The sequence below is a fragment of the Camelus bactrianus genome, chromosome 9 (genome assembly GCF_048773025.1).
Source record: "Camelus bactrianus isolate YW-2024 breed Bactrian camel chromosome 9, ASM4877302v1, whole genome shotgun sequence".
Classification (NCBI taxonomy): Eukaryota; Metazoa; Chordata; class Mammalia; order Artiodactyla; family Camelidae; genus Camelus; species Camelus bactrianus.
The window spans coordinates 4,375,757-4,391,197 of record NC_133547.1 but is presented as its reverse complement, the minus strand read 5'-3'; the positions used below and the strand labels follow the sequence as shown (position 1 = coordinate 4,391,197).

The 15,441-nt window shown below is 42.8% G+C and overlaps 1 protein-coding gene, 1 long non-coding RNA gene and 1 pseudogene across 6 annotated transcripts in view; 2 read left to right on the top strand and 1 right to left on the bottom strand.

Annotated features, from left to right (window-relative positions):
• The window catches only part of LOC105067192 (zinc finger protein 480), a 46,184-nt gene extending 39,920 nt beyond the window's left edge, over window positions 1-6,264 (top strand). The window contains exon 8 of the mRNA XM_074371065.1: window positions 2,197-6,264. The gene's annotated coding sequence lies outside the window, so the exon portion shown is untranslated. The remainder of the gene's footprint in view (window positions 1-2,196) is intronic.
• The window catches only part of LOC123616221 (uncharacterized), a 35,332-nt gene that overhangs the window by 8,417 nt on the left and 11,474 nt on the right, over window positions 1-15,441 (bottom strand). For all 5 annotated transcript variants that reach the window (XR_012509346.1, XR_006724121.2, XR_012509349.1 and 2 more), the window contains 3 exons: window positions 9,775-9,901; window positions 2,951-3,068; window positions 318-380 (listed from right to left, as the gene is read on the bottom strand). This is a non-coding gene — a long non-coding RNA (uncharacterized LOC123616221). The remainder of the gene's footprint in view (window positions 1-317; window positions 381-2,950; window positions 3,069-9,774; window positions 9,902-15,441) is intronic.
• On the top strand, window positions 12,122-15,325 carry LOC123616219 (uncharacterized; annotated as a pseudogene).

Here is a 15,441-nt window from a genome sequence, read left to right as displayed (position 1 = left end):
TTTGGAGGGAGGTAATTACGTTTGTTTGTTACTTACTTCTTTATGTAATGGAGGCCCAGGGACGGAACCCAGGACTTTGTGCGTGCTAGGCATACGCTCTACCCCCGAGCTACATCCTCCCCACTAACTGTTAAATGTCAAAGGGGAGTTTGCAAATGGGGTCAAGACCAGGACATAGGAGATGACACGGATGATCTGGTGAATGTGATATAATCCCAAAGGTTCCTGTAAGTGGGTGGAGTGCCAGCAGCTCCATGGAGAAGTTGGTGGTCTGATGGAAACACACAGACAGCGGCGAAGAGATATTAAGAGGCTACCTTGCTGCTTTCGATGGTCGAGAAAGGAGACGGCGAGGCAAAGGCTGTCGTAATCTCCAGGCCCTAGAACAGACAAGGAGGCGTATTCAGGCCTGGCGCGCCCAGAGGCGGCCCAGGGCTGCGGGGCCCCTTCACACTCTGGCCTCCGAAACTACAAGAGAACAGTGCTGCTCAGAGCCGCTCAGTTCGCGGGAATTTGGTACAGTGGAAACAGGACATTTACTGAAATGGCACATGGAGAAAGGCAAAAGAATTCATGGGCATTTCTAGAAGACTATTATTTGCAAGGTCTAGGATACAAGAACAAAATACAAAAATCTATTTCAACTTCATACACGAGCAATTTACATGGAAATTGAAAATATAATACCATGTTTGAATGCTCAAAAAAATTAAAAGTAGACAAATGAGTAAGCTTAACAAAACATGGACTTTTTTGGTGAAAACTACAAAATAACGAAAGAAATCAAAGATGGCCTTTCATTTAGGTCATCTCTGGAAAACACCATGTTCACTGACTGGCAGACACAACACAAACAATGGCAGGTCACCCCAAACTGACTGACACGTTTGATACGTTTCCAATCAAGATTTTGTAAATACAAGCAAGATGATTCTAAAATTAACAGGGAAGTAGTCGAAATTCTTGGTGAAAATGGGAAGGAAAGGTCTATCTTTAATGCTGGACATCTGATGTACTTAACGGAGAGTAATGGTATCTAGACAGAAATACTGATGGTCTGTTGACTATGGTGTGAGCAGCTTCCCTTCCGAATTTAAAGGAGCTGTTTTGAAGTTAATGCCATCAAAATGGGCTTCATACCAGGGCGGGGTTGAGACCAGGGAAGAACTAACTTCAGCAGTTTCCACCTTTCAAGTAGATCACGTGGAGTTTTTTCTGTTTTGAATGAAAATATTTTTGGTGGGGGCTCATTAGAAATATTCTAAAACTAGACTGTGTGAATGGCTTCACAACTTCGTAAATCCACTAAAAAAAAGTCACTGGATTCCATACTTAAAACGGTGTAATGGTACTCAAATTGTTATCAATACACTTTTTTCATGCAGTGTTACCCTAGACTCACAACACACCTACAGTTTCAACTTACGTACACGTTCCCAAAGATTTTAGATGCAATTTTACATATTCTCTTTTTCAAAAATTATTGCACTATAAAAAATTATTACATTATATCTAATACTTTCTCTCAATAGTCCTCAAATAATACTTTAAGGACGTGATTTTTTTTTCTTGGTGGGAGAAATTAAGATTGATTGATTGATTCATTCATTTATAGAGGTACTGGGAACTGAACCCAGGACCTCCTGCGTGCTAATAAGCACGCGCTCTAACACGGAGCTGGAGCCTCCCCACCGATTTCTAATCAATAACAAGTTACCTCTACCCTAAAACCTCTGGCTCATGTTTTCCTTTTAAACCTCAGTGCCCACAGCCTTGTGCAGCTACTTCCCTAGTTGGTATCACTTTACACTTGCTCCTGGCCGAAGGGCATTGTAGCAGTGAACCGCTCTTGCCTCAATGAATACGTCATGTTCAGTAATACCTTTCCTTGAATTATTTGATGATTAGCGCACCTACATATTATTTAAATACTCAGTCCCTGGCAATACTGGCCTACGAAGTGAAACACAGGTAAACCCTGGCAGTATCGTGGGCTCATTGCCAGACCCCACAGCAAAGCAGTTATCACTGGACCACAGGGCACAGACAACTTATGCTAATACTACTTTAAAAAATTGTTTTAGTTTGGGGAGTTATTTATTCACTTATTTACTTGGAGTTATCAGGGATTGAATCCAGGACCTCATGCATGCTAAGCACTCACTCTACCCTACCCCCGTTTACGCTACTCTTCAGACTATGAACTGAAGACCCTGAGGGCGTCCCACCTGCCCAGCTGCATCTGCTTTTTGTGGGCAAAGAGCTGGAGGATGGTCGTGCCCCCTGCACTCGGTTCTTCTGTCTGCGGGGCAGCTCCCCCAGAAACACAACTGGGACGACATGACCTGCCCCAGGGGTGCTGCTTCCCGGCACCGCGTCCTGTCAGATGGCGTAAGAATTACTGTGGCCACACCAACAACAGGGGCCCAGGAAAAAGATCAAGTAAGGCCCATCCACAGGCCCCTCCACTGCTGGCAGGGCAGCCACCACCCAAGCAGGTGCGTCCCCTTCACTGCCTGCAGCAGCAGACAGACAAAACCAGCTTACTGCTAAAAAGGCCAGCCATCGTGTGAGCCTTCAGTGAGTCACAGCAGGCACACTCAACCATCGCTGGTAACACAGCACAGTGACAAATACAACAACGATGGAAAAGTCTGGAACAGCGCGAGAACTACCAAAATGAGACAGAGACACGAACTGACCGAGCACTGTTGGAGAAATGGCGCCAAATACTTACTTCATGGTGGGTTGCCACAAACCGTCAGCGGGTAAAACCGCGGGACCCGTGAAACACAGTAAAGCGAAGAGCAGTAAAAAGGTGTCCCTGGATGGCTGCTACAGGAAGCTGCCGTGACCACAGTTACACATGACAGCAAGTCAGCTACAAATGGAGAAGACGCTCATGAAGTTAACTACAGACACGAGTGGCTGTAGGGCGTGGAGAACTTGCCTTGTTAGTGTAGCCACGTGCCTAAGTTCTCTCTGCAGCCAGATGACGTGGACCAAAGCCGGATTCAGCCACTTCCTTGGATGGGATTTTTTTTTTTCCTGGTCCTAAGTTCCTTCACCTGGGAAGTAAGAAAAAGCATGGGTACTTATTTCAGAGTTGAAAATTCAATAAGGTACTGTGCTGCGTCCAGTGCAGCTCGGGACCGAGTCTGAGGACGGGCGACGCAAGACTTAAGGAGCAAAGAGACAGAGTAAAGAGCAAAGATGGGACCAGGGGACTCACGATCTCGTGGACCTAGAGCACCCGAAAGCCTGGCTGACATATTTATTAGGAGTACACAGCTCAGGAAAAAATGCAAAGAGGTGGGGCTTCAGATATTCCAGGCGAGAAGCACTAGGTTCTGCTGGCTGCTTAACTGATAGTCACCCTCCTCGGGTTTTGCAAAATTTCTGAGTCTAGTCTATCCTGTTACTGCCTCCGGGACATCTCGAGATAGCATTGCAAATACTTCCCTTGGGTTAAACCGCGTGCTTTCATGCCAGAGCAAAGTTCTGCTAATGGATGACCTGGCTTTCCAGGACCAACCACTGTTTTACCCTCAGGAAATAACCTGCCCTCCTTTATACCCTTATGGTCAGTCTCAGAATTTCTCCTCACAAAATTTCATCTACTGTGTAAAACATTAAAACAAAGCAAGCATGTGCATTTTAAGCAAGTAAGTGTGAATACAATACTTTAGCTCATGGAAATGTAGGTGCGGCTTGTTTTCTAGTTGCTTGTTTCCCAGCAGCACTATGCTTAAGGCATTAATTACAGTGACCCCACTTGAAGTGTGATATAAAAGATAATATAAATCAAATTTAAGATCAGTTACCAAAGATTTTTGGTGGGAAACAAATACTGGTTCAGTTGACATGCTCAAGGAGCACAAATCTTATTTTCTCTGCAAGATGCTCTGGCTCTCAATGTGAATCCATCACTGGGAAAGGGCACGATGGCTTCCAGGCACTGGACAATGGAGAGTGTCTCCTTGTCACAAACTATAGTTGGAAGCTTGGCATCTTTCTACCACAGTCATCATTATATTTTCATTCCCTTCACTTGTGTGCACGTGCAGCTACACACACTTGATTTTCAAGCACCTGACCACAGCCAACTCCCACAAACAGACGTCAAGTCTCCACTGTGCCCTTTCCAGTCCTTTCACTGAACTGACCCCTAGAGGAGCGCTCTCTCCTCGCGTTTTTCTGTGTTGTTGCATTATGTGCATTTTCATGTCACCAGAGTCCGAAAACAGTACACTGATTTATCTGTCCCTTAGAGTCAAACAAGGGAAACGTATGTGGTGGGAAAATGCAATGCTAAGGAAAAGCTATTAAAGAACACTTTATGACATTAGAAAATACACCACTGGACGTATTCCTAATACCGTCCTTTACAATGGAAATTTTAATGTCTTTTGGGAAACTGCCCTTCTAGTACACGTGCTTGGTTATACTATCTAATGAACACTTCCAAACATTGCTTTTTACTCAACTAGTGAAAATATCATAGGTAATGTATCTGAATAGTAGTTGCCTGCACGTTCAACAACCCTACTGAACAATGGAACGTGTCTGTGCTGCCGGAAGAGAAATGTACTAAATTATTACCATGAAGAAAAGCAGCGTGTGCGCTAATCAAGAAATCAGGTTTGAAGGGTAAACATTCGGTGTTGAATTTAACAGTCTGACTCCAGTTTGATGCTTGACTACTGACAACTTTCAAGCCACAGCCTCTTCCTATTGGACTCTCTGGGCAAGCTGATAAAAAAGCCTGAGGGCTTCCTCCTCTGATACCAAATGAAGTTCAGACCTTAAGTGGGTAAGCTCCCCTGAGCTCCACCCAGTCACCATTCCCTGGTCTCTCAAACCATTTTCTTAACACTGTGAGAGTCTCTGCTGTCCCCTGGACACACTGAATGATGTGAGAAATGTTCTCATTTCCCTTCAGTGTTAACATCAGTCTCAGCGACCAAACTGTGGGCAGGGCTCCACCCCAACCCAGTGAATGGCCACAAGTGCACATGACCAACAGCAAAACATGTTTTGGGGGTGAATACATAAAATTTCTAGTTTATTTTTAAGACAAAACTCATGAACACTGATTTTTTCAAATTATTTCACTGAGCAAATACAAAAGAGACACTTCATGATTTAAAATGTTTCTAATATTCTGCAGATGCTTACTCTTCCCTTCACGTAAATCACAGTGGACCTCATGGGGTTTTTTTGAGCAAAAAAAAAGGACAAAGAACCACAACTGATAAATGTGGATAAAAGGGAACCCTCCTACACTGCTGGTGTGAATGCAGTTTGTTGCAGCCATTGTGGAAAACAGTATGGAGATTCCTCAGAAGACTAAAAATAGACTTGCCCTATGATCCAGCAATCCCACTACTGGGCATATAGAGTTCCCCAGAGGGAACTCTAATTCAAAGAGACACATGCATTCTGATATTCACAGCAGCACTATTTACAATAGCCAAGACATGGAAACAACGTAAATGTCCATCGACAGATGACTGGATAAAGGAGCTGCCATCTATTTATACAATGGAATACTACTCAGCCATAAAAAAGAACAAAATGTCTTTTGCAGCAACATAGATGGACCTAGAGATTGTCATTCTAAGTGAAATAAGCCAGAAAGAGAAAGAAAAATATCATATGATATCACTTATATTTGGAATATAAAGAAAAAGACAAACTTATTTGCAAAACAGACTCTCAGAGAAAAAACTTGTGGTTCCTGGGGGAGAGGAGATAAATTGGGAGTTAGAGATTTGCAGATACTGATATATACAAAATAAACAACAAGTTCATGCTGTACAGCACAGGGGACTATAGTCAATATCTTGCAGGAACTTATGGAGAAAAAGAATATGAAAATGAATATATGTATGTTCATGTACAACTGAAGCATTGTGCTGTACACCAGAAATTGACACAACATTGTAAACTGACTATACTTCAATAAAAATATATATACAAAAACACTGAAATACTAGACATAACATTACATGAGAAGGGAAAGATTTATACAATGCAAGTTAAAATGATGCTGAAAAAATGTAAATGCAAAGATATGCCAAGTCTATAGATTGGAAATCAGTATTGTCTAGAGTCAACACTACCACAGCAATCAACACATTCAAATCAATCCCTAGTGAAAACCCAATAGCATTTTCCTGAACAGATAAATCCACCCTATGATTCACATCAAATCTCAAGAGACCCTGAATAGCAAAAATAAACTTGAAAAGAACAAAGCCAGAGATCTCATGCTTCTTTACTTCAAAACTTATTCCAAAGCTACACTCATCAAAATAGTGCAGTATAGGCATAAAGACAGAGGAACCACTTGAATAGAACAAGACATCAAAAATAAACTCTTGTGTGGCAGTAGGGGTATAGTTCACTGGTAGGGCTTGGGTTCAAACCCAAGAACCTCCACTAAAAATATAAGCAGTAAATATACCTAACATCCCCCCCACAAAAAATAATAAAATAAAAAAATTTTAAATACACTCTTGTGTTTATGGGCAAATAGTGTTCCACAAGGGCATCAAGACCACTTAAAGGGGGAAGGGCCAGTCTGTTAACAAAAAGGTGTTGAGAAAACTGGGTAAGCACAAGCAAAAGAATTTAGTTGGACCATTATCCTGCATTGCAGACAAAAATTAACTCAAAATGCTCCTAATATCTAAACCCTAGACCACAATGTATAAAACTCCTAGAAGCAAACACAGGAAAAGATTCTTGATACTGGTTTCACCAATGATCGATCAGATGTAACAGCAAACGCACAGGCCCACAAAGTAAAAACAGACAAATTGGACCAAATCAAAATCATAAACTATTGCTCACTAGTAGAGCAAAAAAAAATCCATGGCATAGGAGAAAAGATCTGCAAATCACGTATCTGATGATACATTAGTACAAAGAATATATAAAGAACTCTAAAAGGGTCTGATCACCAGCTCCACCATGGCAGGGGGCTACCCCAATTAACCATCCCGCACATTGCAAATATAAAACAAAAACCCTAGGAGTAACAAAAAATAACAAAAACAAAAAACCTGATGATAAATAAAATTCACAATCATTTACAAGGCAAAGACGTGTACAAAATGAAAGCAGCAGTGCCGTAAACAAAACAAATGATGGTTCTTCCCTGAGGCACCACGCCACTTCATAATCTCTCGTTCAGATGCTTCAAAATCACACGTGCAGGCAGAACACACACACAGGTGATGGAACAGGGGGCATCGACAACAATGTATGGAGTCAACAGCCTCACAGATGTGAGGATGTGAACTTGGGCACACCTGTCCCCAGGAGAAACGTCTATACTTCTGATTGAGGCTCAGAGGGGATGGTCATTACTACAACACTGTCACGCGGCCCTTGAGACAGGCTTCTGTGACATTTCTCAAAGCAAACAAACAAACAAAACTGGAAAGACTAGCAGGTCAAGGTCTTGTGATACTTTCTATCCCATATCCTAGAACACAATGACCACTCTGCTGAGTGGCTTCAAGAGGTGGTGCCGCATGTAGCAGGAAAGCACTACAGCACACGAGAGGTTTTCTCCATCAAAACCTTCTGTTACCCAGCACTCCCACCCCACAGAGTCCACAAGACGTTGCCCACTAAACATAGTTGGATTATCACAGCAAAGAAACGGAATTAAATTTCAGACCCTAGGACTACATACTTCAAAACAATTTAACAGGCAAAGTCATACAAACTAAGGAGAATACACAATCAACAAAGGCCTGCACTCCCAGCCTGGGCAGAGCAGTACAAGACCAAGAAATGGAAGATATGAGGCTGAGGTCTTATGGGGCCCTGAATGGGACCAGGTGCTCCACGCACAGATGCCAAAGTAAGAGTGTGAGAGAGTCGTCCACGCTCCCCTTGTAAGACTTAGGATCAAAAAGAGGATCCCTCTGTCCACTGTCCTTACAGCTTTCTGAGTAACACTCACAGAAGATCCCATCCACCTGGCTGAACACACCCCTGAAAAGAAGAATGAGGGATCTCAACAAGCAGAGCGGACCTGAGACAGCTACGTCAGGTCCGGAGGTGCCAGATGGAACAGAGAGCGGCCGAGTTTTCCGGAACGTCTTCTGATTACATCTTCCAAGTCCGGGACCAAACCCGGACAGGCTCAGGGGCTGGACTCCAGAGGTATCAGCTCTGATCTCTGTGGACCAAGAACTGAGCATCCTACAGGATCAAGTCCATTCGGGAGGAACTCTGATTTGAAAAGCTACATGCACCCCAGTGTTCATAAAAGCACTATATACAATAGCCAAGACATGGAAGCAACCTAACTGTCCACAAACAGATGACTGGATAAAGAAGCTGTGGTGTATTTATACAATGGAATACTACTCAGCCATAAAACAATAAAATAAAGCCATTTGCAGCAACTTGGATGGACCTGGAGATCGTCATTCTAAGTGAAGTAAGCCAGGAAGAGAAAGAAAAAGACCATATGATATCACTCATACGTGGACTCTTAAAAAAAGAAGAGAGGACACTAATAAAATGAACTCATCTACAAAACAGAAACAGACTTGCAGACACAGTAAACAGTCTTATGGTTACTGGGGTAAAAGGGGTGGGAAGACAGAAATTTGGGAGTTTGAGATGTGCAAATGTTAACCACTATACATAAAAATAGATTAAAAAAACTATAGCACAGGGAACTATATTTAATATTGTGTAATAACCTTTAACGAAAAAGAAAATGAAACTAATTATGTATACGCATGATTGGGATATTGTGCTGTACACCAGAAACTGACGCATCATAACTGACTATACGTCACTTAAAAAATATAAAATAAAAATTAAAAAAAAAAAGTCGAGAGGGAGAAATGTGGGGGCAGGAGACCCCTATAAAACAGCCCCCATCGTGCTTCTACAAGTCGAGCAACAAGTTCAAAGAAGCCAGATGGCAAATCCTGTAGATCATGAAAAACACTCTGCCTTTGTCTCTGGAAAGGCCGCAGCACCACGGGAGGGTGAAAGAACGCAGTTTACAAGTTGCAGGACAGAGTGATGATTTAACAGAGAGATTTCCTGCAAGAGTTTTCAATAAATAAACTTCCATTTTCCCAACAAACTCTCCACCATGAGAAGAGGTTCCCAAACACTATTCATGGTGTTTTCCTCTCTGCTCTTCCAAGATCTGACCTGTGTTTACACTTTTCATACATTCCCGCCCAGTTCGGTTTTTTGCTGTGATCACTCCCCACAGTCCACGGCTCTTTCTAAAATGGAAATCCTGCTCAGATTAGAAACAAAAATTCCTGATCTTCAGAAGGAAGAAATACAAAGTCCTGTGACTTTTCCAGAATCACAGGTCTTAGTTCAGCTGCGGAGTGACGACATTACAGGTGGGCCTGGAAAATTATTTCACATTCATCCACCGCTTGCCTCCTTCCAAATGCAGAGGGAACTTGTAATATGCAGATATCTAGCACACATCCCAGAAATATCAAGTCAAAAGCAAGGGGTAGACAACAAGAAACTGTGTATTATTTTTGAAGTTTGCCATTAAGCTTCATAGATAATTCAGCTCCGGGACAGCCCCTGATGCAACATGAAACTGGCAGATCATCTGAAGAAAGGTCAGCTGAACCTTGTGATACCACATCATGTCTGAGTCAACAGGGCTTTCAGATCAGTCAGACAGAACAGGGGCTCCCAATAGGCACACAGAGAAAATGCAAACACACCCACCCAACTTCTAAAGGGGAGTTCCCTCACCCAGGGAGAGCAGGCTCCTGCAGGTCTCCAACATCACGTCCCTGTACAAGGCCCTCTGAGCAGCGTCCAGGCACTCCCACTCCTCCTGGGAGAACTCGATGGCCACGTCCGCAAAGGTCAACAGCCCCTGAAATGAAAACACATTTTACCAAGGGGCCATGAGGAGAGTTCTATCCTCATACAAAATGAAAAACGAGAGAAGTAAGGGTCAATTTAGTTGAAGTACGTGTTTTGACAGTCATGTTAAGGTATTTGGAGCAAATAATGGGTGTCTAATTTCCTATGCTTTTTCATAAGATATGATATCCTCCAATTAATATGGATTTTTCATCTTTGTGGAGAATGCATGAAACATGTATATAAAACTCAACACTGGTTTGTCTATGTATGAGTGTTAGACATTATGTTCTACATACCGAGTGTTACTCAGTATCTAGATGAGCTATCTTCAGAAATGAAAAGGTCCACAGAGACTTCAAAACAGTCAAAATCTTAAATTACGGTAACAAAAGCAGTGACTAAATGTGTCTGCACAATTTCTATGTGATAAACATTACTCAAAATAAGTACTTTACAGGCATGAACTTGAATTATCAACAAAACAGCTCATTAAATAAACACCTGGTCCCATTTTACAGAGCTGAAAACTGTGTCACACTCTGAGAAACTAACTCAAGAAGCTAAGAAATGTCACAACAAGCACCTGAACTCAGAGACCTGAGGCCTGGAAATGAAGCTTAAGAATCAAACAGTGAATTAACAGAGCATTAAAAGTATACTGACAGAGGGCTCCCTGAGACAACTTCAAAATCAAGTCCAAGATGAACAACATGGAACAGCATAAAAGGTCACTAGAGATGTGGGAACACACACAGGCACATACACATAAAATGTTAGTAATCTTACTACTACTTAAACCATTAACAGGATAGTGTAGAAAAAAATGCAAAACCATGGTGTATACTGAAGATATAATTTAAAATGACAAGATATAATACAGTTTGAAACTATAATGGCCTTTATCAAAACCATAGACTTCGACATCCATCAACTCATGCACACACATCTACACAACATTAACTGCAATGAGAGGACTTGCCTCTTGATATTTTAGGACAATTTTTTAAATCATTTTTCCCATTTTCCAGTAATAAAACATTGATAGAAAATCGGAAAAGTTATTAGTATTGCACATTATATTCATAGATTAAGAACAAAAATTATCACAATAGTAAAGTCAAAAACTTCTAAGAGAATTAAAATTCAAGGCCAAAAACCATGGGGAAAAAATACAGTTATTAAGCAAGAACAGTTCACCAAATATGATCAGAAGGAACCACTCGCCACATTCCCTCTGAAATTACAGTGGAGGGAAGGGGGCTGGCCAGGGCCCCTGCCTTTCACCACCGAACAAGGTGCCTGAGCGGGGACCATGAGAGGACATAACAGGAGGAGACACATCGAGACAGAGTGTGTGTATCAGAAGGCTGGAACTGTGAACATTCACAAATCTTAGGACAGGGAAAGGCTAAAAGTGAAAGGACGGAAAAAGATACTCCATCCTAAAGAGAGCAGGCGGACTACAAAATACAGACAAGATAAAATAAAGACAAAAAACATTACATAAAGCTAAAAGGATCAATTTACCAAAAAGATAAAACAAGTAAAAATATCTATACATCTAACATTAGATCTCCCAGAAAAATGAAGCGAACATTAACACAAGTGAAGAGACACACACGTGTACAGATCACTCCACCAACAGCAGACAGCACCTGCTTCTCAAGCTCACGTGAGTCTCCACGATGGACCACACACTAGGCCACAAAACAAATCTTAACAGTTTGAGATTAAGATAATAAAAAATAACTTCTCTAAACACAATGAAATGAAACTACAAACAGAAGAAGGACAATTATTCCTCATACGTGGAAGTTAGACAACTCATTCTTAAATAACCAATTGATCTAAAAAGAAATCACAAGGGAATTTTCAAATATCTGGATGAAAACAAAAACACAACACACCAGGATGTATACTGTGCAGCAAAGGCGGTACTGAAAGTGAAGTCTACACTGTTAAGTGCTTACAATAAAAAAAAAAGCTCAAATCAGAATTCTATTTTTCCATCTCTTAGAAGAAAAATAAAAAACTAAGTCCAAATTCAGCAGAAGTAAAGTGGAAAATAAAGATTCAACTAGAGATAAACAAAATAGAAAGTAGAAAAATATAAAAATCAAAGCAAAGAGTTTTGAAAAAATTAAATGGAAAAACCTTTCCCTAGACTAAGGGGAAAGGAAAGATTCAAATAACAAAAAACAGATATGAAAGAGAAGTGACTAACTGATGGCAGAGAGAGGTTTTAAAGGATTATCAGGAAGTACTGTGGAAAACAAGGCGCCCACCTCTACGTGGGACTCCGAGCCCGGGCTATTTCTGGCCCTGGCGCGGCTCCAGGCAGGCGTCCGCATTTGCTGCTGGAGGCGGCGCCAGGCCGGCCCGCAGCGCCCAGCACCGTCCCTCCCGGGAGCCCGGCGGCGGAGCTCGCGCATCCCGGCCGTCGCTCCTCCACTTGCTCTGCAGACGAGGGAAGGTGAGCGAGTGGAGCTCCAAGTCCGGGCGGCCCTTGGCTTCCAAGCAGGAAAAGGACGGCGCTGAGCAGCGAGGGCGGGGCGGGCGGCGCAAGCGCTGGCGGGGAGTAGAAATAAGGGTGCTGCCAAGACCCGGAAAACCACAACTCCAGGGAGGAAACCAAGGGGCAGAGGCAAAAAACTGGAGGAGGAAGAAGAGGGCATCTCTCAGGAGTCTCAGAGGAGGCGCCGCGCAGTGACCGCGCCGAGTGCCGCCGGCTCCCTGGCCGAGGAGCAGTTTCCTTCCGGGGCTGGACAGCTCCGCTCCGCTCCCACCGCCCCCACAGCTGCCCCAGGCCCACGCATCACCGCCACCCACCTGCGCCCTCACCGCCAAACTACTCCCACACCAGCCACTGCAGGGCCCCCGGCCCGAGTGGGAAGCAGTTTTCCTTTCATTTCAATTCCCAGCGACCCCTCTCATCCACACGCCACACCTGCCCCCTGGACGAAGCTGACTTCCCACGTCACCGCTCCCTGCGCTGCTGATCCCCACTCCCTCAGCGGTGGGGACATTGCTGGCTGGGCTTTTGGTCTGGGGGTCCCTTCTGACCCCTGACTCTTCCCTTTGGCTTCCCATTAAGGGGCCTGGGAGGGCTCCCCTGGCCTTAAAAGGGGGCCAAGCCCCATCTCCTTCTGACATGGCTCACTCCCACTGTGCTAACAGCAGCAGGTGTGGCTCACACCCATTTTTCTTCCCCACCTTGCCTAGTCCCTGCATTAGGTTGGGCAGCCCCCTACTCGCCCTAAGCAGGTTCTAGCCCATCTTGCCCTCACCCTGGAGTCTCCTGCAGTGATAGAGATGCAGAGCCACCTTTATCCAGGGGAGGCCCAAGGGGCCTGGGTTTCCTGTGGCAGCCACTCAAGGTGGGCTGGAGTCATGCCTCCTCCCCATCTGCTTCCACTCTTGGCCTGTTTACCCTTCCCTTACATGGGGCACTAATAACAAGGAGCTAGCCTTGCTCACTCCCACCCTTCTGCTCCTCCCCACCTGCCAAGGTTCTGGTTTCATCTTTCCTCTGGACAGTTGTGTTATTTTTTGTTCAATGTTTCATTCTTAGACATCCGCCACTGCTGCTGCTACCAGCACCAAATGTTCATCCTTGTTGCCTCCTGTTCTGCCCATATTCCCCTCCTCCAAGATGCTTTTGGAGGAAGGGGCCTGGGGCAGAGCAGGCTGGGTTACCGACTACCCCAGTCCCAGGGAAGGTGGGGCCCTGTCCCTAGGATGCTGCGGCAGAGTAAGGAGGGGGGGCCTGTTTTGACCAGCAGGTGTAGGGGCCACCTTCTCCCCCTGTTCTGTCAGGGAGGAGGTAGCCAGTATTTGTCCCAGCCTGGGGCCCCCTTCTGGTTTCCTATTTGCAGTTACTTGAATAAAAAAAAAAATGAAAAAGAAAATAATGCATCCAAACTACATAATCTGGAAGATACAGGTAAATTCTTAGAAACATACAACTAACAAAACCTTAACCAGTAAGAAATAAAAAATTTGAATCAAATTGTAACTAGAGACATTCAAGTAGTAATCAAAAAATCTCAAAGAAAAACCCAGGACCAAATGCCTTCACTACAGAATTCTACTGAACATTTGAAAAAGAATTACCTCTAACCCTGCTAAATATGTTACAGCTGAAGAGGGAGCACTGGCAAACTCATTCCATGGAGCCAGCGTAATTCGGAAACCAAACTCAGAGAAAGACCCAACAAGAAAGAAAAAGTAGAAACCAGTATCACTAAGGAATACTGATGCAAAATCCTTAACAAAATACTAGCAAACCAAATTCGACACATTTGACATCATGACCAAGTGTATTTTATTCACGTTAAGGAGTAAGGAGGAATGAAGAAACAAAAATCAATTAATGTGAATCACCACATTAATAAATTACAGGAAAAAACCACACAGGATCATCTCAACTGATGCAGAAAAAAGCATTTGACAAAATACAGGAACCTTTCAAGATGAAACACTCAACAGCGGGGGAAGGGGGTAGCTCAGTGGCAGAGTGCATGCTCACCTTGCGTGAGGTCCTGGGTTCAGTCCCCAGTACCTCCTCTAAGATTAAATAAATAAATAAACCTAATTAACTCCTCCCAGCAAAACAAAACAAAAAGTAAATTAACATTTTAAAAAATCATCCAACCAACTAGAAACAGTAAATTATCTCAACATAATGAACACCATCTATGAAAAAAACACAGCGAACATCATACTCAATGGTGAAAGAATGAAAGCTTCTCATCTCAGATCAGGAAGAAGGCGAGGATGAACCTTATCTGCACTACTGCTCAACAAAGTACTCAGAGTCCTAGCCAGACGTTTCAGACAAGAAAAAGAAATCTGTTATCCAAATTAAAAGTCAAATTTCCTTCTTTCCTAGATGACGAAGTTTTATATGTATAAACAGTAAAGATTCCACAAGAAAACTGCTAACTCAAAAAAATTTTTAGAGAAGTTGCAGGACACAAAATCAACATGAAAAATCAGTTCCATTCCTATACACAAAGAACAACGTCAAAAGAAAATAAGAAAACAGTGTTATTTACTATAGCAGCAAAAAGGGATGAAATACTGAGGAGTAAATTAGCCAAGAAGGTGAAAGACTTGCACACTGAAAACTACTACACATTCCTAACAGAAATCCAAAACATAAAAATAAAGAGAAAGATATCCAGCACTCATGGAAGACCGACTACCCTTAAAATATCCAAACCACACCAAGTGTTTTACAGAGTCAATGCAATCGTTACCAAAATTCCAACAGCAAATTTTGCAGAAATAGAAAAACATGCTGCTCTACACTGGAATTTGACACAACATTGTAAAAAGACTGTAACTCAATAAAAAAAATGTGTAAAAAATAAAAATAAAACATGGAAACATGCAAAAAAAAACCAAAAAAACAAACAAAAAAAAACCACATGCTAAGTCACAGGGAATCTCAAGTGACTACAAACTGCCAAAACACTCTTGAAGAAGAAAGATGAAGCTCCCAGATTTCAGAACGTATCACAAAATTACCAAGATGGCATGTTA